This window comes from Rhinopithecus bieti, unplaced genomic scaffold (assembly GCF_001698545.2).
Source record: "Rhinopithecus bieti isolate Rb0 unplaced genomic scaffold, ASM169854v2 scaffold_26425, whole genome shotgun sequence".
Classification (NCBI taxonomy): Eukaryota; Metazoa; Chordata; class Mammalia; order Primates; family Cercopithecidae; genus Rhinopithecus; species Rhinopithecus bieti.
The window spans coordinates 115,943-129,431 of NW_016811900.1; the positions used below are offsets into that span (position 1 = coordinate 115,943).

General features: G+C 37.3%; 1 protein-coding gene across 4 annotated transcripts in view; it reads left to right on the top strand.

Moving 5' to 3' along the window:
• The window catches only part of CDK14 (cyclin dependent kinase 14), a 606,959-nt gene that overhangs the window by 102,300 nt on the left and 491,170 nt on the right, over window positions 1–13,489 (top strand). Inside the window, exon 1 of one of the 4 annotated variants that reach the window (XM_017895346.1) lies at window positions 7,914–8,177. The exons of the other annotated variants lie outside the window; for them this stretch is intronic. The gene's annotated coding sequence lies outside the window, so the exon portion shown is untranslated. Of the gene's footprint in view, window positions 1–7,913; window positions 8,178–13,489 lie in introns of those variants that run through there. 4 annotated transcript variants of the gene reach the window in all.

A 13,489-nucleotide genomic window follows, 5' to 3' on the forward strand; every position in this document is an offset into this window, starting at 1 on the left:
GGAGCTGAAAATCAACTTGAAGTGGCTAAAGAAAGAAATAGATTTATTGGGAGGAGAAGTATTGCAGAATAGAAACAAGAGCTGAACAACTATGCTTTAGAAAGTCAGGCAACCAGCAGAGCTAGCACCTCAGCGGGTGCTGCCTCCATGTTATCAGTGCTGTCTGTCTCTATGCTACCCTCATCTCTAATTTTACTACTTGATGGCTTTAGGATCTGAGTTGAGCTTCTTTACAGGTCCAGAGACACTGCCACTGGCTGCTTCTAAGCGGATGCTTTCTCTGCTTTGCTACCATCAAGCAAAGGTAGCACAACTGAGCAGAGGGGCACAACTGAGCTCTGGCTGAATAAGTCCCAGGGAAGGATTACTGTAAGTTGGATTCCTTGTCTGTTCCTGGATAAGGTGCAACCCTTCCTAGACTGCAGTGGATGGCGTGGGGTGGAAAAACCATTCCCCAGGAAGGAGAAAAAATATGCTGGCCATTCCAAACAATTCGATTCTACTTCTTTTAAGAAACAGGAACCTATACTGTTTTAATAACCACTCAGGGAAAGCATTCCACAACGAATGGCAAAAAGGATTCAACTAATATTTGGGTGCTGCTGTTGTCATAATGTTACTGACTACAAAAGGGTTGCAGAGTAGGTTAAAGATTTCAGAGTTGTTAATATCCCTGTGACTTATGCATGTTTGTAAGGAACCTGATTTCACTGTCACCCCAGTGATACTGAGCTGTTAAATGATCATATGATGAATCTTCCTTAGCCAAAAGCCTTTTTGGGTTTTCTTTCTGTTGTTGGAGAGTGATGCACACATGATTTTGGAATCTGAGTTGTGTCAGTATTAGCTTGAAAAGGCAAATACTAAAACAATGCCACAGGAAAGTCAGTTAAATTATATAGGGATACACATTTTAATTTCAGTTTTTCGTATCTTCAGTTGGTTATCCTTTGCTTGTCCTAAGTATTTGTTGTTGAATGTCCAGCACTGTTAACCATTCTTTCCCAAGGGCCTGCTTCCTATTTTGTTAGGTGTATGTAGAGTGAGACAAAAGAAGTATATTACTTAAAAAATACTTTTTATTTGAGTATTTTCAAGTACATACTACCTAAGTGGCAAAGGTTTTCTAGATTTAAAACTGTCAAATGTAATTAAAAATTATTTCTGTATGTTTATTTGACAGGCTCTTTTAAGACGGTTTTCTTCCTTTTGAGGTTTTCCTAATTTTTCGAAGTAAGTGAAATTTTGGAAAGCTGGGACAAAGTCTCTAAAAGCAATAAAGCTCGCTTATACCCCTGAACTAGAATTTTTTTTTCCTTTTCAGAGTTGATACAAAACTTAGGTAAGTTTTACAAATGAGACTTAGCTTCTTAAGCAGGTTTTGATAGTCATGGGATTGTAGCCTCTGTCCTCAATGGCATTTTGACATCAGGAAGAGAGAAAATCCTCACATCTTTTCTCAGTGCCATTTGCCTTTCTTCTTGATGCTACCCCAAGGATTTTGTGTCTGCCGTTGAGGTCTTATAATTTAATTCACATTTCTCAGATCATATTAGTGCTATACATTTGGAACTCTGTGATACTGTTATTTCATGGATGTGGTCATAATAAAATCACTTTTACATCCAGATCTTCTCCATACTCACACTTGAAGCATGACACCACATCAGAACTCCAGTTGTGTTTCTGCTTAGGGTGTAAAAATGAAAAACTGTGCCATGCCCCATGTGAATGCCCATGCAGTTTAGATATCACCTGAATAAATAATAAATACATAAATGTGCATGTGTGTGTATGTAGAAACCATATGTATGGTTGGTATATAGAAAACCAGTATCTGTTTTAATGCAGATACAAGTCTTTTGAAACAAGGGTTTGTAATTGAACTAATGGGGAAGCAAAAACTGAGATGCAGACAAATTATCATCCAGGGTAATTGAGGGCATACAACCAGGAAACACAACATGTAGGGAGGGGGAAATTTATTTCATGAAAAGGAGTAGGCTGAGCCAGGAGTGGTGGTGCACACCTGTAATCCCAGCTCTTTGGGAGGCCAAGGAGGGTGGATCACTTGAGCCCACGAGTTTGAGACCAACCTGGGAAACATGACAAAACCCTGTCTCTACAAAAAATACAAAAATTAGTTGGGCATGGTGGCATGCACCTGTGGTTCCAGCTACTCGGGAGGCTGAGGTGCTGAGTGGGAGGATCACTTGAAGCTGGGAGGTCCAGGCTGCAGTAACTCATAATCGTGCCGCTGTACTTCAGCTTGGGCAACACAGTGAGACCCTGTCTCAAAAAGAAAGCAGTGCCCTGAAATCAGATTTTTTTGAAAGCCAAGCAAAAATAAGATTTTTTTTTTTTAATGATAGTCTGCATCTACCAGTTTCTGTTATAGAGTCATAATTGTCAACTTTCCATGCTGCTTCTTGACAACCTTAACAATCTGAAGTTCCCTTGCTATAGCTCTAGCTTTGGATTTTTAATTTCCAACTTAGATGAATTTCATAACAAAACATTTTTCACCTTCTGCAGTTCATAGGGATCAGCACAGGATTTATCTTGAGCCAAGACATATGATAGCATCCTTTGTATGCAAAATTGTATCAGCAATGTAGGGAATGCAGAGATGAAGAAAATATGGCATGTTTGTGTGTTTGTTAGGATTGTTTTGTTTTTATTAGTGTTCTGGATGTGTAGGTTTTGAATGGTCTTCCTCAATATCATTTTCCACATAAGTCATTTGGTTTTTAGGGTGTAATTTAACAGAATGTAAAGTTTTGCTAGGAACAGATTTATTGGGTTGTGATAGAATCACCTATGTTTACTGATAAAATTAGTTCCTTTTTTCCCCTACAGAATCAAGAAAACACTCAAAGTTGTATAATATTAGGAGGAAAACCTCAACGTTGCCATGCAATGTCATGCATGACATATGGATAGGTTTGGTATTGTGGTTAAGAAATGGCTGTTAAACATTCAATTCAGATTCCTCCAGAATTTCACGGTGTTTTGGGAAAGTATTTTAGATAAGTGACATTTCTTCAAATATATGAAATTGTAAGTAATGAGTGACATCAGAAGAGAATTAAGTCATAAAGTTTTAGGGTTCACAAAAGGTTGGGGTTTAGGCTTACTAAAAAAATGAACATTTAAAATCAATAACATGAAATTTTACCATAAAATTTACAACATAAAATAGATTGCTAATATATTACTAAATATAATCTATTTTAAAAAAGAAAGAAGTTGCTAGGGTTATATGGAATTATAATCATTTGAAAACCAGCTTATTTTTGGAAAATTTCTGTTTCCTTTTATTACTTTTGAAAACTGAAGATTTCAGTTTTTTTTTCTTTCTGTGTAGACTTAAATTTTGTGAAAACTTAATTCCTAAAGTAGGGATTATTATGGTTAGATCGCAGTCTATATGAAGTACTCTTTTCTTCCCCTCATATTTTAAAATTTTGCTTGTAGTGTTCTCTTTTTCTTTGTTCAGTTAAAAAAAAGTGTTTTCCCTTCACAGGCTTGTTGGTAGAAAAGAAAAAAAAGAGATGAAGACAGAATAAAAGTAATTCTCTGTCCCTTTTTTCAATTATTTTTTCCAGGCTTTAAAATTTCTTTGTTTGGCCCCACCTGTCCGTCAGACCCTATTTATGTGAAGATCAGTCATCTGGCAGCCTCTTGTGTCTGAGATAGCTCCAGGAAGGTTGACATGAAACAAGGGTTTCTGAGTACTGCAGAGCCTGTGGAGTAAGACCTACATGTTTTCCACTCAGGAGAAAGCTCCTGGTTCTGCTTTGAACCCACCTGTTGACTCAAAGCGTTCACACACTCTTCTAATAAGCCTGATTATGTAGTTGCCCAATACGGGGATGGCTGAGGAAGCCTGTAGCAAGACTGAGAAGAGTGTGGTGATATTAGAAGGAGAAGCACATGTAGGGTCATAATAAGGCAATTTTGATGGTAAAAAGAGAATGAATCATAAAAATGAAACAGAAGAACACTTAGGTGTCAGGTTATTGAGATTAGGAGCCAGATGGCCCTGTATACTCACTGTTAAACCCTGAGGGCTGCCACTGATGTTTATAATTGGCCCCATTATCAGTTGAAGATTAGATTGTGTTTATTATAATCTATTTTAAAAGTCAGGGAAGTGCATACTGCTTTTTAGAATTTAAAAAAGTCTCATATAAAGGCAGGCATTTCAAGGGATCAATTTTGTTTACTCACAAAATGACCTAGTAGATGTTAGTCTTGTTTTCTCTCTGTCCACTGAGATTGTTTTACAAGCCTTTTGTCTCTTCTCTTTGAAGCTATAGTTTTATTTTAAGCTCTACTGTTGTTCTTTTGTGGTATAGTTTCAGACACATCTCAATGATCTCTAATGAAGATATTCTTAACACCATAGATTGTGAATCCTGTATGACATAATGATTAATTTCCTGCAGCTTTGCCCTCTCGCTGCTCTCTTCTGCTTTATAGTCAGACTTGTTGTCTACACGCTTGTTGACACTATTATTTTCCCCTACCCATTCCTCAAGCTCCCCATCCATTTCCACTCTATGTCTGTCCACAGAATTTGAACTTCTGTCATCAGCAACTCCACTTACTATTTATTTATTCAGCAAGTACTGAGTACTGTCCTAGGGGCTGGGGAAACACAGGAGAACAAATGAGAAGTCCATGCTCTTGAGCAGTTTACATTCTAGTGGGGGAGGAAGACAAACAAAGTAAATTAATGAACAAAAACAGTGTAATGTGATAGGGGAGGGAGGAGCAACAGCAAAGAAAAACCAGAGAAGGACTCTGAAGAGGCAATACCTGAGGTCCAACTGAATAATGGGAAGGAGTCAGCCAAGGGGTTATCTGGGAAGAAATTCTAGGCAGAGAGAACAGCAAACATAAAGATTCCTAAGGAACCAGCTTTGAGGAAAATAAAAATTGTCCATTGTGACTGAATCATAGTTGGATGGGTGCTGTGCTCAGATCCACTTGGTAGTGGGTGTGTAGGGTGAACAGAAGTCCTTCCTCTCTAGGTCTCAGTCAGTGACTGATCAGCCCAGGGATACAAAAGCCTGGCCCTCTTGTTTCAGGGGAGACTGGTGCTGGGTGTAGTTTTTGTCTGAGGCCACATTCTTCCTTGGCTTTTCCCCTCCCTGTCCTGCCTCCTGATTTCTTTTCACTGAGAGCATGCCCTCAATAAAGTGTAAGATCCGAGCCCAGCTCTGTTTCTAGGAAACCCTGACCTAGGCATATAAGCAAACTTTCGATCTATCATCTGAGCTCCAGACCCTTAGACAGCTGCCTATGCAACATGTCCACTTGGATGTTCAGAGATACCTAAAACTCAGTGTGTAAAAAATTGAATTTATGATAGTTTCCTCTTTTGCTCAAGTTTGTATTCTTCCTGTGTTCACTGGTTTCTTTATGAACCAGCCTTTCACCTAGTTATATGAGAGAATTCAGTATAGATTTTCCCTTTCCATTAGACTTCATGTCCAGTATCTCGGCAGGTAACTTATGGTGAATGCCTCTTACCTCTGTTGTCTTTCCACCCACATTTTCATGGCTTTAGTTCAGGGCCTTGTCTGAAACACTAGCTTAGCTTTCCAAGTGGCCTCTCCACTTCCCTTCCTTCATCTCTCCAATCCATTTCTACACCATTACCCTGTCGGAAAATGAAAAGCCTCATCCAGCTACTGTTCTGCCTCTAGTCCTGTAGGGCCTTTCTATTGGATTAAATGGCAACTTCCTATAGGATAAAATTCCCAACTTTTTAGCATGGCTTACAGGGCCCTTTCTGCGTGGGCATTGAGCCACCTTTCCTCTGAGCCTTCACAATGGTGACCAATGTGGGTACGGCTTGGTTATTTCCACATACAGCTTCCAGTTTCAGGCTTCATGCTATTCCCCAAATGTCCTTCTTCTCCTGGGTAGTACTGGAAGCTTCAGCTTTACGGTACCTCCTCTGTGAAGTCTTTTTTGAGCCACCTAAGGAATATTGTTTATACTGAATAGAGCACTCTCAAAATACTCATTTCAGTGTATTATAATCACTTGCTTTATTTCTAATCACTCAAGGCATTCACTGAAGGCAGAGAATATGACTCTTCACATTGCTGGGCACATTAACGTGTTGGCTGAATGAATAGATGAAAGACTAAAGGAGAAATGTTATTGTGTTTGTTGGTTTTTATACAAGATGTCTTAGTGAACACAAACATTTTATGAATGATAGGGGAAAGGGGATAGCCTAAGAAGAACTTTTAGCCCTAAAATATGGAGTTGGGAAATTCATTAATTTTTTAATGTTAATTTAATATTTGCTAGATGCCTAGCATTGTATTATGTGGTATTTAAATAAATTTTGAAAAATGCAATTGGTGTGATTTATCAAGGGACTTAAAATGGGGAAAATGCCAACAATACAAGAGAGTTTTATGAGGTGACATATGATTAAATCTTGAATGACTCAATAAGAAGTACTGTTGGTTCTGAAAAGGTGTCTTTTGGGCTGGAGGGATAATCACAAAAAAAACCTCAGGTTCTTGAAAGACCTGTTGAAGTCTGTTCTGCAGAAATGATGCTCATATAATTCAATAGTTTTCAGATATTAAGGAGATAGCTTTCTCTTTTGGCTTTGTTGAAGATGAAAGTATGTAATATTTGTGTTTGAACAATAACTTTTTAAAAAGATTTTAAGTGAGCTTTTGTGTTGCAGGAAAACAAAGTTGAGTATCTTCATAGTGTCGTTCAAAATAATGAAGGTGAAGATGGTTTGCAAGTGGGAGAAAGAAGAGATGATTCATTTAAACCAATTAGGATGTGAAGGGAAAACACTTTGCCTGAGGTTTCTCATTATCATTGTATACCCCAGTTTGGGGAGCTTTGGGAATATTGACCACTTATCATTGACACAGTAGTTACCTCCTCTTGTACTTTAATTTTTTAAATAAGTGAATATTTACAAGGTTAGATTTCATGCCTTTTTTTATTTCTTACCTAAGGTATTTCTCAGTTGTATTGTTGTATCTTAATCTAATTTATATCCTTTCGTGATTCTGTGTACGGAGGACAGGAACTCCTTTAAAAAAGAATGGATCAACCACTCTCCTGTAGGGGTCGCTGTGAGAGTAGCAGTCTGGCATCCTTCCTTTGCTGCCTCGCACCTTGTGGCATGACTTGGCACAATTTGCCTAAGGATTGTGAGATCTGGCTTGTTTTGGTATTTTATTTTTCAGAGTGGTATGAGCTCTAAGTCCACCAAAAATTCTGCAAGCTCATAACTATGCATTCTTTTACTTTGGTTCTGTGTATGCTGCACCTGTGGTTTTTTTTTTTTTTTTTTTTTTTTTTAACCATGTATTTGATGTATGGTTATTTTAGAGTTCTTATTATACTCCATTTGCATATGACAAATATATACACATAGACACCATTTTAGCAGCTTTTGCAGCATGCATGATGGTGGCTGAAACTTGGCCTTCTATAGGATCCCAGATTATTATTTAATGGGGTTGTCACTCAGGACACTTACTGGCTTTCTCCAGTGCTCTTAAAAAAATTGAATTGAGCATGATGAGGTGCATCCCCTTGATTAAATGTTTTTCCTCCTATGCAATCACCATTAGCTGTTTGGCTCCCATTCTGCATTCTTTTGAAGCAGCCCTGCATTGCAAATCAATATCTTTCTGAAAAGACAGTGTGTTGTGAATTGCCTGGACAGCATATGCACGGATACTTTGGCTGCAATGCTGCTGCAGAGCCCGGTTACTCTGCCTTCCTGGGAACTCCACAGGCAAGTCCATCGTGTTTGGAAAAAAAAAAAAATAGATTTTTTGGAAAAAATAATTGAGCTGTTAAAGCTATTGATAGTGAATGTTAGCATGTCCTTTGACATGTTTCTTCTGAACAGATTTTGGTCTTATTCCACTGAGATTAGCTTCTCTTAGGAGATTGCTGGGCTTTTTTTTTTTTTTTTTTTTTTTTTTTTTTTTTTGCTTGCTTATGCATCCCCCTCTCTTGGTTGTAGTACGGCCGTACCATTTCAGCTTGCTAGTGCAGAAAGATGTGAATTCAGTTGCTGTATGAGCCTGGCCTGGTGCAAACACATTTCTAGAGACATGTTAAAGAGTTCCAGGTGAATCAAGCCTGAGGGAGACAACAGCAGAACGGTAAGACAGAGCATGCTTAAAATTATAGCAGGGGTTTTAATTTGGAGCATCTCGGCAAGTCTGAATCCTGACTCACTCATTTACAACTTAAAAAGGATTCATTTTATGCATGTCATTTTACTCACTTCCTTCTATTTAACTGCCAGAAACATCACAGATTGATAAAGGGGGTATTTAAATTAGGGATCTGACTGGAGGTTACTCATGGGAGAGTCTTTTGAGGCTCCCGAGGCTACTGCTCCTAGTTTGTAAACACCAGTAGCAGAGATAAGATGGGGAAAAGGTTTTACGACTGCTTCTTTGCCATATCTGAGTCTTATTCCTTCTGAAACTAGTCTTTATTTATTATAGCTGAAAGAGATCTTAAAGATTGTTTTTGCCTGGCTATGCTTGGCTGAATGCCCTCTGAGTCAAGCAAGTGAAGGACGAGAGACTACTTTTTCCATTTGAGTAAACTGATGTCCATGAATTTAGCTGGATTGGATCTGAGTAGAATAAATATCTCTAATATATTAGGGACCTGGGGCTTTCTCCCTGCTCATCCTACTTCCTTCCCTTTTGGATCACAGAAATGCACCTGCTTTAAGTGTGTGCTGCTGAGCAGAGGTCAGTGTGCTGGTATTTTGCATCATTACACCTGTAGTGGTTATGCTTTCATGTACAGAAGTGATGATTCTTCATGCAGTTCTGCTTGAAGTGCCAGCTCTAATAGTAGACTATTAGCATTTTGGATGCTAATAGAGAACCCCTGCATTCATGAAGGACCATGGTAGCAGACAGCCTACTCCAATGATGCTTACCTGCTTGTAAAGTAGATAAAATTGAGAGATAGGAATGTAAACCTTGACGTCTTCAGAGACTGAATTTTTGTTTCCTTTGTTAATTGTCACACAGTTGACATATTTGATGTGGTGGGGGTTTGAACTTGAAGGACACGTTTTAATAGTGTTCAGAGTGAGACTAATAACATTACTTAGCTCTAGTGACTTTATGTGGATTCACCTGTTATTATATACATGCTGAATGTTAAGGATGCCAGCATTTGATTTTTTGCTTTAAAAATATTCCACTTATGTATAGTTTAATTAACTTAGTCCTTTATGTAAAATATAAATGTGTAGTTGGTGAATATTAAGAAAATCATCAGGAGCTTGCATGTTGTCTATAAGCCAGTTCTGTATAATTTGTGACATAAGTAAATGTAAGAAAGATCACCTGATTAGTTGATAGGCTAATTGACAGAAATACTGGTAACTGTTGTGGTTCACTGTGAGTGAATTTCTTTAATGGTGCGGTGCTTCTGTATTCATTCAACTATTTACTGTTGAGGTTGGACATTGATTTTTGGGAGTGAATATTTGGATTTTCTTCCAAAGATAGATCAAATTTACCTCTCTTTTTTAAAAACTTTTTTTTCTGTTTAGAAGACGTTGTGCCCTGTGTTTACTGTTTCTTTTCTGAGAATAATGTGTTTTAGCTATTTATATTTTTACTTTTACTTTGTGTGAGTTGTGAGGATTTTTTTCATCCTGTGACAGAAAGAATTGTACATTTGCAAAAGTAATTTTTAAAAAGTAGAGCAATAATATGACTGCTTTTACAATTGTGATATATCTCTTATTCTGCAAATATTGATTAGCCACCTACTATGTGTAAAACATTGTAAGACCTGCTATATAAAGGAAGTATGGATGAAACAGTACCTTTTCCTGAAGGAGCTTAGAAATAGTTATGTTGGTATTTTCCCCTGGAGTATGCCCCATTATGCTTTCTCATGGATAGTCAGTTTGGTGCTTTTTAATCCTCTCCTTTTAAAAAAGCATTTGTTGTTAAACAAACATTTATGGAATCTATTGTGTAATAGTGGTGAGTAAAACAGATCTGGTCCTGGTTCTTATGGAACTTACAGTCTACTACTTTTTTCTTTTTTTCAATTGAGCCGAGGGTCTCACTATGTTGGCCAGGTTTGTCTTGAGCTCCTGGACTCAAGTGACCCTCCTGCTTTGGCCTTCCAAAGTACTGGGATTACAGGCATTAGCCACTGCTGCCAGCTACAGTCTACTTTTAAAAATATTTCAAAGAGAAAATATGTGGCATTTTTTTTTCTTCGTTTTGGTGATTATGAAGGAGATACTGTATGCTTTGATATTTTTTATTGTGGTAAAATATATATAACACATATCTTGCCATTATTACCATTTTTAAGTTTATATTTCAGTGGCATTAAATATATTCACAGTGTTTGCAACCATCACCACTATCCATTTCCAGAACTTTTTCATCAACCCAAACAGAAACCTTACCCTGCTGTCATTAAATAGTAACTACTCATTCCCCTTCCCCCGTCCCTGGTAATCTTATTCTACTTTCTGTGTCTATGAGTTTGGTATTCTAGGTACCTCATAGTATATTAAATGGAGTCGTATGTATTTTTCCTTTTGTCTCTGCCCCGTTTTACTTAGCATGTTTTCAAGGTTCATCCATGTTGTAGCATGTATCAGAATTTCATTCCTTCTTAATGCATTCCTTGATTTTTATATAGGATAGACAGCAGTTTTTCCTCATCTGATGACATGAATCAAGTTCCTGTATGGACATCATAATAGATACTTTAAATATACTAAAATAGCCTATGGGAAAGGGCAAGGAATAAGGAATAGAAATGCACTGAGAGAAAGAGTTACGGATATATTATATATTATTTTCATATATTTATCTATGGGTGTATTATAATTGAGATGCTAAGATTTTCACATCAATTCTTTGCTGATAGCAGCAATCAGCTGAAATAATTGGAAGCTGGGCCATAGCTTTTGTCATTATTAACATTTGAATTTCACCCACTGTACTTCCATCTTCTTACTCTATTTTACTTTATAAGCAAAGACTGATCATGTTGAGGTCTTCTTACAGAGTCAGAGACTCTTAGAGCTGGCAGGTGCTTTAGAAATTGTTATTTAATTGGTTGATTATCATTCACTGGCCAGTGTGAGAGGAAAACTCAAGTCTCCTGCTGCCCACTGTGGGCCTTCTTTCACTCCCCACCCCATTTTCAGTGGAAACAACCAGAAAACCCTAAGTATCCTCTGAGTTTGACAGAAATCGTAGAGGGTGTAAACTTGATGCTGTATTGAGAAGTTTTCCACTGGATGAGGTAAGCCTAGCTTCATGAATAGAGCTTTCTGTTTCTCAGATTTCTTCCTGATACTGCTTCCATAAATCCAGATGGTATTTCTGAGGGGACCTTTTTTAGAAAGCCAAGTTAAGGCCTCAGTGCTGTTCATTTGTTTTCTATCGACCATTTTGACAGTTCTTACACTGGGTCAGTCAGCAGTTTATATCCATGCCTTTAACTCACTATCCAGGGGACCCAACCATTTATAGAGGAGGAAGATTCAACATAGCAGTATCTAATACCTGAGCCTTCCCAGCTAAGCCTGCTCCTTCTTAATGAGTCTTGCTTTCTGTCCCCCTATTTTTCTGTTATGGCCTGACTTTTATTATGAGACTAATTCAGAATCAGATTAATCAAATATATGTTAAATTTGAGTGGTAGGTTTGTGGGGAGAGAGGGAAGATGGGTCAGAAAACTTTAAACCAGTGAGCAGTTATTTTACACAGCTTTGGAAGTACTTTCTTTCTTTCTTTCTTTTTTTTTTTTTTTTTGCATCAGAAGAGAGAATGAAGAGAAATGGAGAGAATTGTAGATAAAGTTGTTTTTTGTTTATTTCTGTTAGGATGTAAGTCCCAGGGGACGTGTATGAACGCCAACACAGTGGTCAAGAGCTTGAGCTTTGTATTCGGAGTCCTGTAATCAATCCCATCTCCTGTGTTTATTTTCTGTGGCCTTGGACATGTTACTTAATTCATGTGTGCCTCAATGTAACCATCTGCAAAATTGAGATAATATTATCACCTTTCTTATGAGGTTGTTGTGGAAATTAATTGGGAAGCTATTTTAAAGCATTTTTAATAGTAACTTACATAATAAGAGCGCAACAAAAGTTAGCCATCATCATCGTCATCTCATCTAGAAATCCTTAATTTCCATCTCTTTTCTATCAGCTGCATTATATCTTGCCCAAGATCCTTCTGTAGTTTGATTATAGAGCATATATAATTATTTCTTAGTGTTACTGAGTTTGAGTGGATAAAAGGAGTATGTAATAGAAAGCTCCAATATCCTATTTATCATCTGGCAGACTTTGGAAGGGTGAATGTTCTTTAGACTTACTTTTCTGCCCAGTTGATAACACATTTGCCCCAGCAGCTTACTCCTCAGGTAAATGAAATCTTGGTAAAAATACAAAGTTGACAGTGAAATGCTTCTGGAAGAACTGGAGTTTGTTTCCAGGTGACAGACAAACAGCAGGATGTGTGTATCCCACTAGTTTTCTCTATTCACCTTGCATCTCTTAGGCAAGATTTGGTATTGATTTTTCTCAGCTATAGGAAAGGTTTGCAGAACCGGTCTTCATGAAATCAGTTAGGAGTATTACTAATGGGTTACTGTCAAATTTATTATCACTGAGTTTTAGCTCTTTACAATAGATGAATCAATTGTTAAAGCAACATTGAAAGATACTTCCATTTTCTCCTCAAAGGTTCATTGTTCCCAGTGTTTCTCTTCATAAGCTCTGTGTGGTTAGTGACCCATATATGATTCTCTGAAAATGTTAAGAGCTTCAAAAGTCAATTCTATATTGAGTGATGCCCTGTATTTTCCTGAACTCTTTGATGGAGTTTGCATCTAGATTTATTTTATAAGAAGAAAAACATTAAACTTTTAAACTTTATAACATCACTCTTGACATCAACCACTAAATTATTATCCAAACACTAATAATACATTTATATTTTATTAAAAAGGTGGTTATTGTAGATTTGGAGATGTATGTTGTATTTATATAGCCATCTGTTTCAGAGTAAGAAGATAGTACACAATTTTATTTCTCCTTTAGAGAAGGAATTTTAAAATATTTATACTCTTTATTTTAAAATGCTGTTCATTGGTTTCAAAGAACATCTTTATTTCTGCCTTCATTTCGTTACGTACCCAGTACTCATTCAGGAGCAGGTTGTTCAGTTTCCATGTAGTTGAGCGGTTTTGATTGAGTTTCTTAGTCCTGAGTTCTAGTTTGATTGCACTGTGGTCTGAGAGACAGTTTGTTATAATTTCTGTTCTTTTACATTTGCTGAGGAGTGCTTTACTTCCAATTATGTGGTCAATTTTGGAATAAGTGTGATGTGGTGCTGAGAAGAATGTATATTCTGTTGATTTGGGGTGGAGAGTTCTATAGATGTCTATTGAG